We start from the raw sequence: 15,550 nt of genomic DNA, 5'->3' as shown, positions 1-15,550 counted from the left end.
GATGGGTCGGGAAATCTCTTCGCTAAGAGCATCCCTGCTTTGGAAATCCTTCGCCAGGCTGGTTTATCCGGTTATCCGATGGCTCCGGGGAAAGGCAGTTGCGGAGGCAGGGTGAGCTTGGGTCCCGCTTAGCCGAACCTTGGAGGATTATGATGAAATAAGCGGCAATTCCGCTTCGAAAACATCCCGGCGTTGCAGCCCTGGCTCGCCGGTGAGCTGGCTGAGCCATCAGCCTTGTAGCAAGGCTACAAATTAAATCAGTCTCCTTATAAAAGCTCTTTTCCTCCCTACAAAATCTTTAAAAGCATCGTATTTTGTACGTAAAGCCTCGATTTCTGGAAGAACGAAGATTTTTCGGTTTAATTTTCAAGTTCTTCTCGCGGAGTTACCGATTAGGGTTGAAAACGGCCGCGTTCCAAATCAAAGGGTGAGCTCGCATCTCTCTTCTCTCGCGGAAAATCAACTTCGTGTCCGTCCAACTTGGCTGCACCCAAAAACCAACCGATTCCTCGTAATCTGTACCCGGTGCCCGAAGGCTCCTCTGAACCCCAACGCGCCGCTCGGGTCAAATTTAAAACTAGTTTCTGCCTCAAAAAGTAGGAACTTGAGCTGTTCCTGGTACCGCCTCATTAATTACGTGTGTATACGGGCTGCGGCGTAGTAGGGATTGAGATTTGTGCTCGAATTGTCTCTAATTAGCTTTTTTTGGAAGCTGAAACTAATAAATCCAACTCGGGGAACCGAGCTGCGGTTTTGGATGGAGCTCGGTGTCTCAGGCGAGGTTTTCCCTGATTCCTCTGGAATTCGAAGGGCCGGAATGAGTCTGGATGCCGCCGAGTAGGCACTGATTTTCCACGTAAAGAAAGAAAATGAGAAAAAAATCAATTTAAATTGCTCGACCCAGTCCTTTGATTCCTGATGCTCACAACTCTCCTCTGTAGCTCATCCTCTCCTAAGGGAGGGGGGGGGGGGGGGGGGAACCGTGGAGTGAGCTCTTGGTGATAATTTGCTTAAATTTAGCAGAAGGAATATTCATTTCACCAAAGCCAATGCCAAAATTAAAGGTTTTGGCACAAGCAGCAGTTTCTTTACCAGCCCAAAAATCCCCCTCGGTGTAAATTATCATCTCAGGTTGTATTATATTTACTCATATAAAGCGTTTTGTAATTCCTGTCCGGTAGGTATTTCCCCGTTTGCGAGATAGGGCTGATAAACCACTCGTATTTATCTGCTGGAACAACAGCAGCAGGAAAATCCTGGTAGCAAAACCTCAAACCCTCTCCGCGCCGTGCCAAATGTATTTTTTTTTTTTTAACTTTACAGTACGAGCCGCAAAGCCGCGTCTTTTATTTCGTTGCCGAGCGTATAGATGGAGTCGGTTCTCGGAGTCCAGAGTTTAATACCAACGGGGGGGAGGATGGGATTAGAGTGCAAATCGTCGGTCCAAAGGTTGCCCGAGATGTTTGTGGTTGGGTTGGTTTTTTTTTTTTAATTTGTAGGTAGGCGCGTGCACCGACCTCACCTGGGAAACCCGAATGCGTTCGATACTCCGCGTCTCGCTCTGGTTTCGGGAGGAATTCGGTGACGGTGAAAAGGGACGAACGCTAAAAAATAAAGTTTGAGCTTCGCTGCTGGCTCAAATCGAAACATCGCCGTTATTTTTGATATATTAAGGAAACAGTTCCCAACGTTACGCTGCTCCCAAACCCCCGGCGTGATCCTTTCCTGCTGAATTGGGGTGTAATTAGAGTTAATTTGGGCACGGTCTGGTTCTCCCCCGGGGGAAGAGCAAAGGGGAGAGGTGTGGCGTCGGTCTGCGGGACAAAGTTTCATCTCTTCTTTATTTTTTTTTTTTATTTTCCGCTTGTGAAGCGATGTTTTCCGCTTTCAAACGCCGCCTCTGCCTGCAGAGTCCCTGGTGTGGGGTGGGGAAAAAGGAGGATAAAAAGCAAAAAGAGGGAAAAAATATATTTATTACGCTGTTGCTGAACATCTGAACAGGTAAACTAAGATATCTCTGAGCGCAAAAACAACGGAAGAGGGTCAGTTTGTAAAAAATAAAGGTAGCGAAGAGCCTTTTACCGCTTCTCCTTGCCTGCGTTTAGGGCTGGACGCTGTCCTGGACCGAAGAATTCCCTGTAAAAACCCTCTCGGGTTACAAGAAAACCAAGATCGCCGCTTATTCCCGCCGTCGAGTCGAGAGACGCCGCATTTACAGCCGAGGCTGACCTTGCGCCTGTCGAGGGATGGTTGTTTGCGGAGCTGCTGATCGCTCTCCTAGTCCCGGGGGAAAATTCCGACCGTTTGCAGAGCCCGAGGAGTTTAAAAACAAAAAACAAACCAAAAAAAGGTGAATTTTTGGAGTGTTTTGGTGTCCGCTGACCATACGAGCGGCTGAGAGGATGTGTCGTGAGCAGGGTGTTCGGAGCGGTTTTGGGGGGATATCTTCTCTTTTTTTAGAGCCGTGCGAGTGCGTAAGGGTTAGTGAATTAGATCTTTGCTTATCAGATACTGCTCTTAACGGGACCCAGAGTGACTTCGAGGTCTTAGGTGTGATCTAACATCTTGTCCGAGCTTCGCTTTTAACTTCGGTTTAACTACTCTGCTGGTTTTAATCTTTTTATTTTCTATATCTTGGGACGCATTTAACCAGTTAAGGACGCTGCATTTTTTCGTGTTTTAAAACCATCTTTGTTTTGCCTTCTCTTTTTTTTTTTTTTTATCAGTTATTTTTGGTCCGACCTTGGCTCGTCCTTTCTTACTTTGCAGTGGGGTTTCTCCGGGAAAGGCGGCTCTTCAGGAGCGCCCGTGTTCTTGCCGACGATTGATAGCGCCCGAGCGGTTGCGGTCTCTCGGTATCTACAGACGTGGGCTGAAGAGGAGCGCAAAGCGTAGTTGTTAGGCTGATATTAAAAGGTTTGGAGCCCAAAACACGCTGCTAAAAAAGCCTAGCCTAAAGGTGAGATTATTTTAGGCTCGGCATTTGAATATAGGATTGTAATCCTCACGGGCAGCCTGACCTTTTTAGAAGGAAATTGTCTTTTAGATGTTCATTTTAAGCATGTTATTGATAAAATACACTGAGGCATCCTTTGAGAGCTTAGATTTACCTGTTTAATCTTCAAACTAAGCTTAAGGAGGTTGACAGCCCCTCCGATGTATCACGAGACGCAAGGTAGGAACGTGCGGTAGCTCGTAGTGAAGATCCGTCTGTTTGCACCCAGGGTTTTTTGGCGCGCTTGAAAAATAGCGTAGGGAAGCGGGGGAGCGATCTTGCATTAAGAAACAGCTTTACAAACCCCAAACTGCGATATTTCACCCCGGAATATTCCTGGTGTTGGTTCTGGAAGATGGGAAGGGTCGGTCCAAGACCTGCAGGACCTGCGCTTGAGATCTCAGGGTGGTTCCTGATGCTCTTCAGCACCGTTGTCCTGAGCTCGGGGCTTTCGCCGTGTGATGTCAGAGTTGTCTGACCTCACCTACAAGCTAATTTGGGCTGAAAGGAGTAATTTACTCTGTGGTAAGGATTAGTAGGAAGATCTCAGCATTGAGTAACCTTCCTGCAACTCGGGAGGACATGTCCTTCCCCCTTTTGTTGGAGGAAGTTTATTTTATCGTCGCCGACGGAGTGATTTACAAGCGAGTTTGGCTTGCTCGTTAGCCTGACGATTTTCTAAAAATCCCCGTTTAATTTGCTTGGAGCTCGAAGCTCCTCTAACAGCGTGTTCGCGCTTGGGGCACGCTGACCCCGAAGCGGATCACCGGTTTTTCTTCTCATTCTCCTTTTAATTGAAGTGGGAGTAGAACCGCGCTCTCCATGTTACGTCGTCCGACTTGTCCGGGTGTTAGTCACGCTCCTTGCTGCGCGAAATGTCTTCCCTCCTGGATAAACCTTGAGGTTGGTGTCGATTGCTCTGACTATAAACCCTTGAATTAATTTTTACGTGGCTTAGAAAACGCGGTGGTTTCATCCGTTCAATTCTTGTCGAGAATCGTCGGTACCGAATTACCAATTAACGGGGGGGGGGGGGGGAAATTGGATTTTCTGGCCGCGGCCTCGTGCTAAAGATAAGTTCTGGTCGTGGGTGAGCATGCCGAGGGAGGGAAGGAGGAGAAAGTTCCGCTCTGTGTCAGACTTGTAGTAACAAAACGAGCAGCTGCTGCTACTTTCTAAACTTGTGATTTTTTTTTTTTTTGGAGTCTTTCAAGGCTGTCTCTGCAATTAAGAGAAAGGAAAGGGCGATTTCTGGGATCTCTCAGACTGCGAGTCTCTCAACCAGACAGAAATTTGACTATAAAACCACTTCTCCGTTTTTTTGGTGTTTTTTTTTTTTTTTTTGACACGATACTTTTGAGTATTTGCATCTGGTTTTCCTTTCACAGCTTTGTTTTAGTTTCTTCAGCCTTGAAAGAAAAGAGTCGGGTTGTTTCAGACTCCGAGCCTCGTATCGTAAGTCCAGAACACGTTTCCGACGCGCGGCGTGACCGTACGCGGGATAAAAACCCGATTTTTGGGGGGAATTCGCGAGGAGTTGAGCCGCTTTCAGGTGGGTTCGAAAGACCCCGTGGCCGAGCTGTGGGTTGAATCTTATCGCCGAGGTTGGGTGCCGCTGGCGTAAGCGCTTTTAAAATACACGTGTCCCGAGCTGCTCGGAGGAGACCAAGACTCGTTATTTAAGATGCGTTGGCTTCGCTTATTTTTTAATCGCTTTGTCTGCTCGTTGGTCAGAAACTTCCCGAGATGTATTTGTGACTTTGCGGTCGAGGCTTGTGCGCTTCGAAGATCCGAGTCCGATCGCTTGGGGCCCCGAATCGATCTTGGATAAACTTTTGCTCTTTTTCTGAGCCTTTCGGTAGCAGCGATATTAAAAGAAATTCAAAACCGAGGATGCTCGAGTTGGGGGAGGTCAGGTTTGGGGGCACAAACCCTTCTCGGGTACAAACCCCTTAATTCGCAACGTAAAACCTCGTCAACGCGCAACTTGCTTCCGTCCCTGCGGCTTAATTGCACTTTGAATCTGCAAGTCTCCGTTTGTAGCTGGGTACTCCGTTTCTCTGACCGCTAATTAAAGGATTTGAGGCTAAATTGGTCTTGTTGGAAAATTCTTTCCAGGCTACACAACGCTAACACGTGTGTAAGCTGAATTAAATCTCCTACCTAGCGCGTTTAAGTAGTTTACTCTATTAAATCTACGTTATTAATTTTAAATTATGCTTCTGCTGGACGGGATGGGGTGAAGTTTGTCCCGTTAGTCTACAAGACTGAGAAATTGAGTCTCTGTTTTTGCAAAAACTTTAAGTTGTCTGTATGTAACTCGCTGGAAGAGCGGAGAAAAATGTGATACTGGGGTGAGGGTAATACGTAGATTCAACTGGGAATTTACTTGTGGGGTGTAAAGGAAGCACTGGAGTACTAAAATCAGGAGAAATTCAAATGTATTTTCTGTGGTGAGATGTTGCCCGCTTATTCGAAGTAGAATTCTTGGCTTTGTATATCGAATTTGCCTTGCACAGCGTGTCGGGTACCTGCATTTACCTGGCGTGGACTCAGGTACCTGTTATTTCATCGATAATGACCTCGTACGTTGCCCGTATGACCGAAAACATTGATTTTTTTTTTTTTTTTTTTTGGAGTAGGTTTAACAGCAGTTTGAACTTGGCCTTCAGTTGTGGGATATCGCTCACCCGTGTCCTCCCCTCCGCTCAGAGAAGCAAACCAGTCTGACGGGCAAACAACCTGGACACGTTTGTCCTCATTTCCTGTTGGGTTTTGTTAAAACAATTGATTTTTCTATATATTTTTCTCGCTTTAAAATCAGAGCAACTCTTGCGTAAGGTATTAAAGTTCTCCCGCTGTAGAAAATTACGGGTTTTTACCCTCAAAATAAAAAGGCTGTGTGGTATTTGGGGCTGGCACTGGAATATCGCCTTGAGTGCAACTTTTTTTGGCAGCTATTTGATATTTAGCAAATCTGAGTATTGTAGAACAGAAATTACAGGCACAATTTGGTGCAAATTTACTCCTTTTTAGGCTTCATCCAGGCACAGATTTTTTTTTTTTTTTAAAAAGCTTAAAAAAATGTTCGGTGCTGGTGTCTGACAAAGCTCCGTGAATGCAGGAGGAGTCTGAGATTACGGGAAAGGGGAGGAAAAACCTTGCCTGGTATCCAAAACCCTGGTAACTCCCTATTTTATTTATTAAATTTTATTTTCCACTGTTTTGTTAGCTCTTCCTAGGAAAAGCTTTATCCTCAGCTTCAGCCCCGGCTGCCCGCGCAGCCCTTCGTAAGCAAAATCCAATGTCAAAAATAACGTTCCTGGGGTCGCGGCCGTCCTTGGCTTTGGGTGTAGATGTGGAAATTGGGAGATCCAGGTGAATCGGGTACTAAAAACGTTCTTTTTTTTTTTTTTTTATTTTTCTGACCCCAAAACAGCGTGAGAGCGGCTGTCCTGGGCTGCACCAACGATGTTTTTAGTGAAATCCTCACCGTTTCCTTCTACGTCGCTTCTGGTTTGGAGACGCAAGGCCGCTTTCAAGCCGTGCGATCACGCGGCGCCCGCGTCTTTATCGGGGCGGTGGCTGTTTTAGGTACAGAACGACCTGTTCGGGGAGTAAAAAAAAAAAAAAAACAAAACCAAGCAAAAAGGGGTATATTGAGCAAAAATGGGTTTTATTTTTCCTTGAAGCCAACTCTTCTCGTTCAGTCGTTGTCCAGGACAAATTAAGCAGCAACTCTGCGTACAAAACATCTTGTACTGAAGCTTTTAAATTCAATTCCTGGATCAAATTCAATCTTTTCCTTTGTTTGCGGTGCTGGGAAGGTCCCTTGGATCAAGGATCGCTCGGCCGCCACTTCTCCTTCAAGTATCAAACTTGGGGCGTTATTAAAGGAGCACTAAAGGTGAAAGAAATATAAACCGTATCTATTAAGGGGGAAAAACGGCTGTAGTGAGAAATTGGGAAGCATTAATTAATCGAAAAATCTGGTTTGAAAGTGTCTGAGCCTCTGGAACGAGTCTCGTTAGGTGGTTGAATTAATTCCGATGTGGAGGGCTGAGCTACCTCGGTGCTGAGTCTCGGGAGATAAAGCGTGCGGCTGCGAGCTGAGAAAACGTATAGAAGAGGCACGTATGGAAGTGAAATTCAGCTTTCCACTGCGTTACGACTCTTGCCCCAAGAAATCGGTGACTACCGGACGGCGCGACGCTTCCTGGAGCAAAGATTTGGACCCAACCCGACCTTGGAATTTATTTTTTTGCGCCGATTATCGCAAATTGGTTTGCGTGTTTCCTTCTGGCCGTTCTCCGTTTCGGGTGGGTTTTGCCCACTCGATTTGCTGGGAAACTGAGGGTTTAATTTTAATTTAGACGCGCTTTAAAATGCCGGCGGGGGATCTTGGTGGTAGAGCGTCGCTTGTGTGCGAGCGGTGCCCGAGGATGAGCAAAATCTGACCGCAGCACGTAGAAAATATTATCTTGGGATTATTTTCAACTGAATTGTCTTTTTGTCCCGGAGCTAGATGAACCCTGCAGAGCGCAGCCTTCGTTTGCTCAGCTAGCCTTCGTGCAGATAAGATTCCCCAGACAAAATAAGTGGGTTTTGGCAAGGTAGCCGCTCTCGGAGTTGATTTTTTTTTTTTTTTTTTTTTTTGGCTGGCGCGGAGTCAGGTGGCCTTGTGCAGCGAGCCGGGGCTGATCTGTCCCACGGAGGCGAGACGTTGAAGCCTGGGATATCTCCTGGTGGTGACCTCCTCTCGGTTGATGATTATTTGAACGCTTAAACAGAGAAGAAACTGAAAGCGGAGAGGTAAAGAACGGTCTCCAGGCTGGACACGATGTACTAGTTGGAAGAGAACGTTTTCTTGAGGTTCTCCTGCTTTGGGTGAGAGGTTCAGGACACTCCAGGACTGAAGAAAGAGCGTAGAAACCTTGAAATGGGGAATCTTGACCCAAACCTGAGAGGTACAGAGGGTCTGGAGGAGCCATGGAGCTTGGAGGAGTGTCCCAGAATGGACGTCGGAGGAGGAGACATTGGTGGGAGAGGCCCAAGACCTTGTCCGCTCTGCGGATCCAAAGCAGAGGGAGCAGCGAGAACCTAAATCTGCCTTTTTGCGACCGTATTTACCATCCTGGAGTATCTGCAAAGGGGTTGTTTGGGGTTTTTTTTTTGTTTTCCTGCGGGAGTTTGAACCTCTTCTCTTTGCTAGGTGGCTCACCTTTGCCCAGGCGTTTTTCCTCGTTAGGGCAACGTAGGTGGGACCTCGATGGCTTTACAGCAACTAAATCGGCTTAAAATAGGAGCTTCCAGGAGAAGGAAGCACTTAAATAATTTCTAAGGTAAATATCAGCAGGTTCCTCGTTAGGAAAATCTGGGCGAGTCTTAGGAGGGGCCGAGGGGTGAATTTTAGTGGAAAATGTAAGAATCCTTAAAGCGTCAGTAAAATAATTTGTTTAATAAAGCTGCGACGCTCTAAAGATTAAGGTTAATCACGTTATGCTTATGTACGAGCTTTGAGTATAAAATCTTGTGTATGTCGGTTGATCGTGGAGGTGATTAAATACAATCGGATTTTTCCGGTGGGTAAGAGCATCAGGAACGGCCGTAACTCGTTTGGCGCGCGTCGTTAATTTTCCCCTCTCGCAGAAATTAGTCGGGCGAGAAACCGTCGCCTGAAATCCCGGGATGCTGCAGGGTGGATCTTCTCCTCCTTTAGCAAACAGAAAAAAAAGCTGAGTTTTGCGATTTATTTTTAATACGGAAAGGTCTCTTTTCTGAAGAGCAGGCGACCGGGGATCTCGTCCGATATTCAAAAGCCAGGATCTGCTCGAAAAAGTGAATTTGTAGGAAAACTTTATCATTTAACAGCAATTAAATTCCAAATGTCAACTTTTTTCGAGTGAACGTAACTATTTTCAGCTACCACACGAATTGTTTGTAATATTGTAGTGCGTTTTTTCTTGATCGTAGCCTTTACTTAGGGAAAAATCCTGATTTTCACTGTTTCTAGGGGTTTTTGACATCCCTTCCACCCCATACTTTCGGAGTCTTGACTTTTGGATTCGGAGTCTTGACTTTTGGATTCGGAGTCTTGACTTTTGGATTCGGAGAAATTCACCCATTGATTGGGGTTGAAATGTTTTCCTGCAGAGTTAACGTGATTGCCAGCCAGTAAACGGTACCCGCTTGTTCGGATTTATCCTGATGGGGGGGATAAAAAAGCAAAGATTGGGAACCTAAACCTTTTAAATCACCAATTTTTCGTTTGTTTTTCAAACTGCAAACCTTTCTGAGAGATCTGGCGTCTTCCTCCCGTAAATGCCTGCTGTTCTTGGAGGCAGAAGAACTGAAAATATCGATTTATTTCAGTACTGTGCTACAGGAGTGTTTTTATAGGAAACCGGTGAATTCTACTGCTGAAATCAGTCGCTCTTGAGATTTATTCCCATTCTTCCCCCTGAAAGAAATTAAGAGACATTGAACATGCAGAAGGTAAATTATGTTCTTTAAAAAAAAAAAGTACTTGAGCAGATTTACCTGCCTGCAGGGAGCTGCTGGGTCGTGTTTAATGTGTTAAACGAGCTCGTTAAGCACTGTTTAGCCCGGGTGCAGGGTTTGGGACCTGGTTTATCCTTCCAGCTGCTTTGGTGTCCGCTTTCCTCCAGGCTGAGCTCCTTAGGAAGCCAAACGGGCAGCAAACTGTGAGTAAAGAGTGAGTACGCACTCGTAATGTCAACTTTAACCTCTGAAAAACCGGGGCTCAAATGTTAATTAAAACCTGGCAGTAATTGCTGCGGTGTGACAAAGCCCGGAGCAACCTGTTTGAATTTCTGACGCAGGAGACCTCCGGACATCCCTTTCCACCTCCCGTATTTCTCGCCCCGCGGGCAGGCGAGTCCAACTTTGCTTTAGCTAAACTTTCCACACCCGCTTACTAAAGCTAAGCTTAAAGTTAGTCAGAGCTGTTAAGCCGGTCCTCCCTTGGCCTCTTGAGTTTTTACATGTTAGTACTTGCTGAATTCTTTGTTGGAGAGGGGGAAGTGTTGCGTCTCCCGGATCCTTTCTGGTCTTTACCCCTGAAAATGAAATTAAAGATCTTTTTACATAGTTTAATTTATTTATTGGCTCCGATAGAAGGCGAGAGCTGGCTCCGGAGGCGTGGCGGGTAAAGTTGCTTGCCCTTGTGAAAAAGGCGTCGGCTGTGGTTACAGTCATCTTCCTTCGCGGTAGAAGCTTAAATCTCTTCTTTGGTGTTTTTTTTAAGGTAATTTCTGTAAAAAGAGGGAGCGTGAGCGATTGCTGTTCTTGTGTTGGGGCTGCCGATGGGTTCGAGACTTCTTACAAGCTGCTAAACCGAGCTTTGAGGTGCCTAAAGCTAGGCAGCGGTTGGATTAAACCCAGGTCTTGGAACCGGCTTAAACACCTGGAAAAAGAACTTTTTGGGCTGGAAAGAGTAACTTTTAGCGTAAAGTTACAAGGGAGCAGCCCTGTGCTTGTTGAAGCTCTCAAAAGAGGTGTATTGGGTTGGTTTGCTCAAATTCATTTTTTTTTTTTTCTCAGTATGTGTAAATTTTGAAGCGTGGACGCTTTGAACGATGGTCCAGACCGTTGACTTGCAAACTGGGATCCCTTCGCCCGTCCCCGGTTGCGTTGCGTAGCTTTTCATCATCAAGGGTTCCTGCTTTTCTGACTCCTACGTGTTGTTTCCTATAAATCAAAACAGAAATCGAGAGTGCAAAATGAAAGTTCGTGATGGGTTTTTTTTTTTTGGCTGGATTTCTGAATTAATACGCATTTCTTTTCCTTACAGATCTTTCTTTAGATAGTAGCTTTGAAAATGAAGGTCAGAGGATTCAACTGGTGAAGAAGAACTGAACACCTCGAAGGGTCAACTCTGATTTCAGGTAATTATCCTGAATTTTACTACGATTTACGGGACGCGGCTTATTTCCGGCATTTTGGGGCAGTAACGTCATTTTTGGGGGTGTTAGCAGTGAGAAGGTGACGCAAAGCGGGACCACAGGAATTAATTCGAGCCGGGGATGAGCCACACTCGTTGCCTTCAAGTGCTCTGAACTGTGTAAATCACGTACAAGCTGCCGCGAACGCGTCCCCGGATTTACTGGATTTACCGATAGGTGTTTGCTGGTGTGAGTAGAGACCGGGTTGTACGAACCTTTGGCTTCGTTAAGGCTGGATCAAATTTGATTTGTTCTGATACTTCGTTAGATAAAGAATTTTAAACCTGTTTTTCCAAGGGAGCCGATACCAGGAGGCAGAAACAGCAGAGCGCGAGGTCGGGGAGAAGCTTCGTACGCGTGAAATAATTCAGAATTTTCCATATTTTGGTGTATTTAAGAATATCGGACACCAGGGGGGTTTTGGGTTTTTTTTTTTCTCTTTTACATACACGTATAGCTCCCGTACCCCTCGGCTAGTGGGAAAACAGGACACAAATGTGATGGGTTTTGGTGTTTTTCCCCAGAATTTGCTTTTTCTAAGCGCGTTTTGTTTCCGGTAGCTTGCCCTGAAAAGCTGGATAATAAATTGGGAAAACTACCCCAAATACACAACTGTCATTTTTTGATGGCTTCAGCTTTGAAAGGAGTCAGTTGGTTTTGTGCCACCTGACTATTTCGGCACGATTTGGAGCTTTACCAGCTCCAATAATTTATTATCGTCAATAATAACGATCTCCGAGGTGGGTATGATGACAGACGTAGCCCATCGATGAGCGATCGACTTTCCGAAGTCTTGGGCGGCAAAGTTTGTATTTTAAATCTCCAGCTGCTCTAGGGACGCCTCGGCCTTGGAGGCCACTTCTTAGTGGACAGCAAGAAGTGAAATTGGGGGGGAAAAAAACTTCTTTTCTCCAGGAAAAGAGCAGCTCTTGCAAGTATTGGGCTGGAGTAGGGAGCGGGCATCAAATCTTCTTGTGTTCTCAAATCTTTTTGTGTTCTTCACCTCTCGAGGGTAGAAATGGCGTCGCGCTCAGGCCGTCCCTATAAGATGCTTAAATTTGGCCCCGTAGTTGACAAATGACAGTAGAACGGTTAAAAAAAATTGTCATTTTTCTGACTTAGAATAGACAAACTTCTCTTCAACAACTTCTCTGAGTTGTGTAGCCGCCTACACCCGCGTCCTGCCGTCTTCTCCGTCCACCTTGGTGCGCCGGGGATTGACGGAGTTTGCGATGACGATGTTGGGTGCCGCTGTCTCGGAATAGGTAATCGGGGGAAGGCTCAGCCTTGATAACGTCACTGCGAAGTTTGGACTTTACTCGCGGGGCAGCTACGGTGAGACGTGCCGCTGTACGAATCCGTAGCCTCTGGCACGCGCCGTCTGCCGTAACGGCACCAGTTTGGGATGTGCCGGCAGGTGAGGACGTGGTGACGGAGCCTTAAGTTCACACCTCTGGATCTTGGGCTGTTGGAGAGAGGGCCCGTCGCTCGGGTGGCGCTGGGGATGTCTCCGTTGACCCCACCGGCTGGGGAACATCTGCGTTGATCCCACCGGCCAGGGACGCTTTGGGGCTGGGGGGGGGTTGACCTTGACCGGCTGCCGATGCCCACCCGGCCGCTCCATCACCCCCCTCCGCAGCATGACGGGGGGAGAAAAAATCTGGGAATTCATCAGACGTTGTCTCTACCGCTCCGTCCTCTTGGTGCCCTTCCCCTGCTCTAGCGTAGGCTCCCTCCCACGGGAGACGGTCCTCCATGAACTTCTCCAAGGTGGGTCTTCCCACAGGACACAGTCCTTCAGGAACTGCTCCAGCGTGGGCTCTTCTCCATGGGGTCACAGCTTCCTGCAGGGCACGTCCACCTGCTCCAGCGTGGTCTTCAGCACGGCCTTGCAGGGTGGACATCCTGCTCCAGCGTGGACCTCACAGATGAGGACATGGTGTCAAGTTTCCAGGAGGTTGGACCAGCAATGGACTTGAACGGTGTTGTATGTGATGGTGGGACCTCAACTTTACCTCTAGGTCTTGGAGAGAGAACTCGTCACTTGGTAGTGCTGGGGACAATCTCCATTGATCCCACTGGATGGAGACAGTTTAGGGTTAAGGCTGTGGCTCTTCATCCCTTAAGCCTAGCTTAACGCAGCCTGCTTGAAGTTCCAAACTCACCACCCTTGAACATCTATGGAGAAATGATGTATAAAACCTCCGGCCATTTTGAGCAGCTCCGTCCAACTTTGTCATCCGTAGTTTAGTAATAATACGGTAAGGGAGTCATCGATAAAAATACGGCAAAATCTTCACGGCATCCGTGGTTTTCGTGGCAGAGACTTGTTCGCCTTAAGCAGGTGGGAGTTGCAGTGCAAAACCGCGTGGGTCTGTGGCTGTTCAAGCTCCTCGGAGTGTGAAACTGCTCAGATTCCGCTTTTTTTCCTTCGAGCCATGGAAAAATGAGCTTAAAAATAGCTATTCTCCCAAAAACTAACAAAATACGCTTAAACGAAGATATTTTTTCTTGCTGTCCTAACTCTGTAGAGCAGAGGTTTAGGGCACAGGAATAAATAAAACTCCTCCCCCGTGGAAACCTTCTGTATTTAAGGCGCAGAATTCAACGTCTGCCTCCCGTGGGACACAAAACGAGCCGGGATAACGTCCGCAGGGATCACGTCCGCAGGTAGCTGCGGAGGTCAGCGTCCCCCGTCGGCACGGGATTAGGGATGCCGCGACCGGCCGCCGGCTTTGCGAGGGTTGGACCGGAGCCAGACGAGCGCCGGCCGGCTGGCAGCGCGAATGCCGAAATCGGTCAGGTGGAAAAATTGTAAATCCCCTTCGCTGACGCGGATCGCCTCATTAAAACGGAGCAGCGAAGGCGAATTAATGACGTAGCGGGTTTTAGCGAACCGCCAGCGGCGAAGTCGAGGAGTTTTCACCGTCCAGTTTCTGCAGGGGAACGGTTAAAAAAAAAATAATAATAAAGCGGAAAGGAAGATGCAAATTGCTCAAAGGTGGGAAATGATGCTGCAGGTAAGGGTTGCAAATTCTCTTCCTCTGGATGTAAATTAATTTACAGCAACGGCGAAGTAATTTCTGCGCTGGGAACTGCACCGGCAGGTCAGGTAGGGATAAAGAAATAAAAAACGCGAAGCTGAGTGGTCGCTCGACGGGTCTGAGGGAGTTTCTGTAAGAGCCTGGTGCAGACGGGGCCGTGCTATGGACGAGCTCGAGCCCTCGACCTCGCATTTCGCGGGGCGAAACCTCCCCTTTCTTGCCGAAATCGCTGCTGAACGGCGTCAACGTCGAGAGCTGCGGCGCCACCGCCTTCCCCCGTGACTCGGGGAAGGGTTTGAGGCAGAATCGCGCTATAAAAAAAAAACCCCAACCCCGCTAGCTGTGGGTGTCTAATTTAGGGTAAAATACATTTCCTCGTCCTAAGTCTGGTCCCTGATGGAGTTTAGTTAAACCCACCCTATCACACGTCGGATTAAGCCGCTGCGGTATCCGGCGTGTTTTAATGGCACCGTAGATGTTTCCATCCTGGAATGCGGGGGCGCGACGGCTTGGATAAATCAGATTTAACTCAGTGGTTGTCGTGGTTTAGGCCCAGCCGGTAGCTGGGTGCCACGCGGCCGCTCACTCACCCCTCCCCCAGAGGGACGGGGAAAACGGGAAAACAACGGCAAAGCCTCGAGGGTTGGGGTAAGGGCAGTTTACTGCAACAGCGAGGGAGAGGGAAACAATCAACAACAGTACTGATAACAGATTTACCGAGCCAACGAACGACCGACCGCACACTCAGCCCGTCCCGGAACCGCGCCGAAAAGAAAGAAGGAAAAAAAAAAACCGTGCCGCCCCCTTTTATGGTAAGCATGATGTCACATGGTATGGAATAGCCCCCCGGCCAGCCTGGGTCACCTGCCCTGGCTCCTTGTGAAATTAACTCTGTCCTTGCCAGAACCAGGACATTATCCACCCCTTATTCCATACCATTTACGTCATGCCCAGATTATTTCACAGACACTATTCTCTTATTCCATGGGCCATCGCTCTAAAGTGTCCATCGAGTTCATTTAGTCCATGGCTTTGGGTTCCATCTGCCATTACAGTCTCTCAGAGCAGGAACAATGGTGCGTGCTGCTGGATTGTTGCACGCTCCATCCACAGTTTTTTCACGGCTGGTGTATCTGGCGTGGTCCAGGCTCGCAGTCTGGACATCAAAGATGTGATTTTTTCGATGAAGTTCCTGGGCACCAGTTGAAGTCAGTTCTAGTTCCAAAGTCCATCCTTCATTAGTTTTGGGTGATTCTTATAGTCATACCATTGATACAGTATATAGTTATTAACATCATGCAATTTAATTTTATTGGCTATTTTCACCCAAAATCAAATCCCCTTGGGGTACACACCGGATTTCCCCATCCTTTCTCATCACCCACCAAGTGCACCCTGGTCCCTGAGCAAAAGCAATCCCGGAGATGGGCTTGCCTTTGTCTGAAGCAGGGATAACCCAAACTGTTTTACCCAACATATTTTTCATGCGCACTACAGGAACTTTATCTCCTTCTACTGGGCGTGGTAATTTTGATTGGGCAGGGCCA

General features: G+C 47.4%; 1 protein-coding gene across 11 annotated transcripts in view; it reads left to right on the top strand.

Annotated features, from left to right (window-relative positions):
* BRD4 (bromodomain containing 4) overlaps positions 1–15,550 on the top strand; it is a 75,866-nt gene that overhangs the window by 8,282 nt on the left and 52,034 nt on the right. For all 11 annotated transcript variants that reach the window (XR_008574479.1, XM_054807794.1, XM_054807787.1 and 8 more), the window contains exon 2: positions 10,809–10,902. The gene's annotated coding sequence lies outside the window, so the exon portion shown is untranslated. The remainder of the gene's footprint in view (positions 1–10,808; positions 10,903–15,550) is intronic.

This window comes from Grus americana, chromosome 33 (genome assembly GCF_028858705.1).
Source record: "Grus americana isolate bGruAme1 chromosome 33, bGruAme1.mat, whole genome shotgun sequence".
Classification (NCBI taxonomy): domain Eukaryota; kingdom Metazoa; phylum Chordata; class Aves; order Gruiformes; family Gruidae; genus Grus; species Grus americana.
The sequence above is the reverse complement of the archived record's forward strand: the minus strand, read 5'-3'. Positions and strand labels throughout refer to the sequence as shown.